General features: G+C 42.6%; 1 pseudogene; it reads left to right on the top strand.

Annotated features, from left to right (window-relative positions):
• Positions 1-3,565: 3,565 nt before the first annotated feature.
• On the top strand, positions 3,566-5,597 carry LOC150006437 (sorting nexin-24 pseudogene; annotated as a pseudogene).
• The last annotated feature ends 598 nt before the right edge of the window (positions 5,598-6,195 follow it).

Genomic DNA, 6,195 nt, shown 5'->3' with positions numbered 1-6,195 from the left:
AACCTTTGGGAAAACTTTAAATGTATCAACATATGAATCATAAGGGTGTCAGAAGGAGAAGAGGGAGAGCAAGAAATTGAAAAATTATTTGAAAAATAATAAAAGAAAACTTCCCCAATTTGGCAAAGGAAATAGACATACAAGTCCTTGAAGTAGAGTTCCAAACAAGTTGGACCCAAAGAAGACCACAGCAAGACACATCAACATTAAAATGTCAAAGGTTCAAGATAAAGAGAGAATATTAAGTGCACCAAGGGAAAGAAAGAGTTACCTATAAAGGAGTTCCCATAAGACTGTCAACTGATTTCTCAAAAGACACTTTGCAGGCAAGAAGAGACTGGCAAGAAGTATTCAAAGTGATCAAAAGCAAAGACCTGCAACCTAATTACTCTATCCAGCAAAGCTATCATTTAGAATGGAAGGGCAGATAAAGTGTTTCCCAGACAAGGTAAAGCTAAAGGAATTCATTATTGCTAAGCCATTATTACATGAAATGTTAGAGGGATTTATTTAAGAAAAAGAAAAAGATAAAAACTATGAACATTAAAATGACAACAAACTCACACCTATCAACAACTGAATCTAAAAAACGAAAACAAAAACAAACTAAGCAAACAACTAGAACAGGAACATTGTCATAGGTATGGGGATCATTTGGAGGGTCACCAGCTGGGAGGACGAAGGGGGAGAAAGTGGGAAATGGTGTGGGGATCAAGAAACATAATTGGTAGGAACAAAATAGACAGGAGGATGTTAAGAATAATATACGAAAGGGAAAAGCCAAAAACTTACATGCACGACCCATGGACATGAACTAAGGTGGTGGGGATTGCTGGAGGGAAGGGGGGGTACCAGGTGGAAGGGGGCAAAGGAGGAAAACTGGGACAACTGTAACAGCATAATCAATAAAATAGACTAAAAAAAATCTAACATTTATATGGTGCTTTACATTTTTTCAAGGCATTTTAAATAATCATCAATATAAGCTTTCAGTGTGATATGATACTGACTTAATATATATGCAAATGGTCAGTAGCAAAGGTCCTACGTCAGTGCACTGTTCTCTCCTTTTTCTAAAATCCTGGCTATTGGGAAGGATGGGCTCCTGATTAGAGCCATTGTGTCACAGGGTGGGGAGTGGCATACAGGACGGTTGGAGAAGCAAAAGGCTTGGATCTGACTGACCCTAATCAGTTGAGTGACCTACAACAATTCCCACATATCTTCAGGATTTCCTCATCTATAAAGGAAAAGGTTTAGACTGAATGACTTATGGGGTTCCTTCAACCCTGGATGCCCACTCCCTATTTCATGGCTATTTTGAACATGGCCATGGTCTGCTTCATGACACCTCTGTACTCCTGAAATGCTATGCTTGGTTACACAAGGGACATCCTGGACTCATTCCTTACTTTCCTTTTGTAGAATCTTTCTCTGTCACATATATCGTGTTACAAATAGATATGTGCATTTTCACTACTTCAATGGCAAATTTGATTTGTCCCGCTGAGTATAAATAGAAATAAATTCCTTTTCTAGTACAGAAATATAGAACAGTTCTTGATAAATTAGAAGGAAATGGTAATTTACCTCTGTTAAGTGGTGATGACTCAGGTTTGTTTCCTATGAAGCTTGATCTAAACAAAGAATTATCTGGGCCCTTGCTAACCTTCAGAAAAGTTTACATTTTTCAGCCTGAAAGGCTGAACAAGTTTTGGAGCATTTGGATTAAAAATAAATCCAAGGAAAAATATAATCTTTCTTTTTTCTGCACTCTGCCCTCTGGGGTCTTAGTACTAGGCCACTAGGCCAGTATATTCCCTGTAGGGATTTTCAAAGGCACTGTGGCTTGCCTGGGAGAGAAGAGGTGCACTGAGAAAGCCTGGACTTGGGGAGCAGGACCCCAGGGGCAGAAGAGAGCAGGGTTCCTATAGAGCACAATCCCATGAAACTTGCTTCACAGTAAGACATGGCATCAGAAGCCATGGGGAAACCCCATTGCCCTTAAAAAGCTTCTTACTTGTGGGCAGACCTGTGCAGATGACCACAGTACATGCAATGAAAGATGTGCTATAATAGAGAGAGAAGCACAGGTGGGAAGGGAGTGACTGAAGCTGACACCAGGAATTAAGGAGCATGGAAGCTGTGTTTTAGATTAGGACAGTGGAGATAAATATTCCATGTGAGGACAGAAGGTGAATGAAGACATAACATCCCATGCTTCTGTTTCCTACTCTGTGGGGACCATAGGCAAATTACTTAACCTTTAGAGCTCTGGTTGCCTCATTTGTAAAACTGGACTAGTAATTCTCATTTTATAGGTTCTGGGAGGATTAATGAGACTTTTTGGTGAGTGTGTTCAGTTTAGAGTCAGTCTCCTTTCCCTTTTCTCTAGATGTCTAACATCCTCCCACTCCACCCCTTGCTCGGACCGTTCCCCCATTGGAACTTATTCCCCCTCCTTTGTTCACAGAATTCAGACCTTTCTTTACTAGCCCAGGCCCTTCCTTGATGAGAAATGGAAAACACAGACTCACAGCAGGGAATGTCAGTTGTGTCTAGCCAAGAATCAGGTTGCAGTCAAAGGAATTCTAAGTAGAACGTGAGATTGTCTATAGTTGGTACAGCAGACTGGAATATTGGGTTTTCAGTTCATTCATTCATTCATTCATTCATTCCAGAAGATGGGGATCTTTGATCTAGGAACATGTTTGGAGCCAAGGATTAAGTGGTAATGAAGATGAACATAGTTCCCAATCCAGCATAGCATTTCTGCTCACAGGGGAGCCACCAATGTCTTGCACATATGATCACGATTGTGGTATTTGTTAAGAAGGAGGTGGTGTGGGATGCTATGGAGATACACAGAGAGAGATTGGGGGAACTTAATCTAGTCTGGAGAGCAGCATAAGGGGCAGGAAGGACAGGGTTTAGCCAGATGAAGGGAAAGAGATTCATGCCTCAGGCCACGGAAACAGCGTGTGCCTAAGCAGAGAAACTGGGAAACGGCCAATGTGGCAGAAGCTGAGTGAGGGGCAAAGTGGCATAAGATGAGGCTGAGGAGTTACGCAGGGCCAAGTCTCAGGCAACATTGTAAATCTGTGAAGGACATTGGATTTGTCCTGAAGACAGTTTTGAGATGTTTTAAGCAGAAGAGTGGTCAAATCAAATTTTTTTATTTTAAAGGCTCTGTGTGGATTAATAAAGGGGAGAAAATGAATGAGAGGACCCGGCTGCTGAATCTTCCTGAGCTGAGGACGGTAGGCTTGGTGGCAGCAGTGGAGGTGGAAAGAAGCAGGTGTATCTGAGTTATCAGAAGGTGGAATCAGCAGATGTGACTTGGTCAGACATGAGGTGTGAGGGCCATAGATGGCTCAAAGGAAAGTACCCACATAGGTGGTTTATGTGTTTGAGTTACATCTGCTCTGGAAAGAGCAGTGAGGAATACCAAAGCTCCGTATTCTGAGAAAAGGTGCAGACATGGAGAAAATGAAGTCAGTGTGAGGAGCCTGTGAGGCAAATGCGGTGGGAGTCGCATGCACGGGTTTACAACTCAGAGTTCGAGATGTGGAATCCTAAGCAGCAGTCCGGGGGTAGTGTGAGAGGTGAGGCACCCCCAGTCAGAGAGGAGCACACAGGAGGAGGAGGTTAGGGCGATGGGGAAGCAGAAGCCTGAGGGAGGGGAATGTGGAGTGTGGTGTCCTGGGCATGAAGGGGGCTGAGGCCCTGGCCCACCCACATGGAGATACAGCCCATGGGCCACCCACTTGCTGCTCCTTTTGACTCCTCTCTCCTCATCCTGCACTTTTTTTTCAGTCACCAGTGTCTTGTTCTGTGGCCAGGTCTTTCCTGATGTAGAGAAAAGTGGTGTAGTAAAGTCTTTAATGCAAAAATTTTAGGGTCTAATAGGGTACAACTTGCAGGCATTTATGTTTTTTTTTAAACAAAAGCTTGGAAAAAGCAAAGCCTGACCTTGGACCTGGGAATTTTGCTTTTGTGAGGGCTACTGACTCACTGAGAAAAGTCAGTACATGGGCAGGAATGTGCAGGGTAATGTAAAATTAAAAATATTAAGATCAGATGTCATAATTCTTTACTCAATACTTGAATAAAATATCCCTAACCCTAGTTCAAATTAGAGATAAAGGAAGAGAGAAATGACACAATATTTCAGAGACAGACGATCAGCTCTGCCAGAGTGAGGAGAAAAGGTTGGAGGCAGGTAGGGCGGGCCAAACGACAGTGGGCCCTGTCTGCCCATTAGTGAGCAATGAGCAAGCCCTGGCGCGTCTGCGCAGAGCTGTGGTGTGCAAGGTTCTGACAGCGATGGGCTCAGCAGGTTAGCACAGGCAGTGAGTGGAGCTGGGAGATCACTGTTCCTCCAAGTGAACCTTTGTGAGGAGAGCCTGGGCTGAGAGAGACGATGGTATTCAATACAACCACATGGTGAGAGACTGCATGTGAGAGGTGCACAGGGAGGAAGAAACTGGCACTCTGGATCCTAGCTGTGCAGGACAGCAGAGAGAGGATGGTAGGATGACATCAAGATCTTGAGTCTGGACAACAGAAATAGAGAAGTCTGCAGGAGGAAATGGTTTGGGGAGGGAAATGATGATTTAGGCTCCAGACAGTTTAAGTCATCATCTAAGGTAGGCTTAACTGAGTAGATATGCATTTCCCAGATTTCCCCATATGAGTTAGTTCTGCTTTGTCTGCTGGCCCCGGGAATTCCTGCAGAACTGAACCCGTGGCCTTGGAGAGTTTAGAAAGAGCAAGTTCATAGAAATAAAGTAAAAAGAAGGGAAGTGACAGATTCATTGTCTCATAGGTTTCAGGGAGGAAATTGCATCTTCTGATTTTCAACTCAAGATTTCCTCAAATGTAGCCCAAAGGTCAAGGCTTACACTTCAGACAAACTTCCGATGTTTAACACCAGAGGGGGGAAATGTGGCTTAATTAATGAGTGGTGTTTGGGAACCAATAAACCATTTGGGAATAAAAAAGTTAAAAGGTTACATTCTCTTCTTCATATCAAATTAAATACCAAATAAGTTAAAGGCTTGAACTAAAAAAAATGAAATTATAAAATTACCAGAAGAAAGTAAAGGCAGGCTGGCCATGGTGGCTACATCCCATCCTTTCACTACAAGGAGAGTGACGTGAAGCAAGGAAACGTGGTGTTTAAGATGAATGTGCTAATGAATGGAAAAAATGTATTTTGTTGAGAAAGTTAAAGCAAATTTTATGTCTTGCACAAAAAGCTTATGAACTATCTTAAAACTCCAGAAATTCTGTCTAAACATGTTAGGAGCTGGACCCAAAAGTCTTGAACAATGAAAAGGTTTGGAAATGTATTTACCTGCTGTCATTTTAGAAAGTGAAGAACTTCCCAAACTGTTCCTTGATTTCCTAAATGTGCAAGACCTGCCCTCTCTATCAAAGGCAGACAGATGTGGATCTTTGGATGAGGTAGAAACTGAAGAGTCAAGCAAACTGTCCCACCAGACAGTGCCAATGTCTCTCAGCCAGGTTTTCCAAACGTGGTTATTGAAGGTCTTCTCTGCAGGATTTTCTACCCTCATCTACAGCCCAGGTAGAAATCTTACATGGCCAGAAGGAGCTGAAGCCAATTTCAAAGATGTAGTCAAGGAAATCGATACCTATCAAATTAACTTAAACTCTATGACATGGCAACTCTAGCTAGTGGTAAAATTCGCAGCCCCAGCTTAGTTGAGGGCAGGGATGTTTCCATTAGAATGGTGCTTTTACAAGTAAAGCCTGAGCTGTGGTGGTGCTATGGTTAAGGCTAAGCGTTTAGGAGGTATTGTCAATACAATGTAGCTGTCAGTGTGAAGGAGGCTGCAGAAGATCCTCGTGAGCACCCAGTGTGACAAAACTAAGTGACTCAGTTCCAGTCGCACTATTTGCTAATTGAAAATCTTATTTTGAATCATACTGAGACTGACCAACTCTGGTAGCTTTTTGTCTAGATTTTGTGACCTGCTAATCTTTTCATGATGAGATTTTCTTGGCCAGAGATACATCCTGAAATGCTAGCATAAGGAGATTGTCACAGAAGCACACTGCTTAGTGTGAGGGAGGAAGTAAACTGGAGATTAAATTGTGCTGACAATATTAGGGTACTTTTTAAATCATGGCATTTTAACTTATGTGGAGTTGTGTCATACCCAGGGG

The sequence above is a fragment of the Furipterus horrens genome, unplaced genomic scaffold (assembly GCF_987537825.1).
Source record: "Furipterus horrens unplaced genomic scaffold, mFurHor1.1.pri manual_scaffold_6, whole genome shotgun sequence".
NCBI classification, from domain to species: Eukaryota; Metazoa; Chordata; class Mammalia; order Chiroptera; family Furipteridae; genus Furipterus; species Furipterus horrens.
This window is presented reverse-complemented; position numbering and strand designations above follow the sequence as displayed.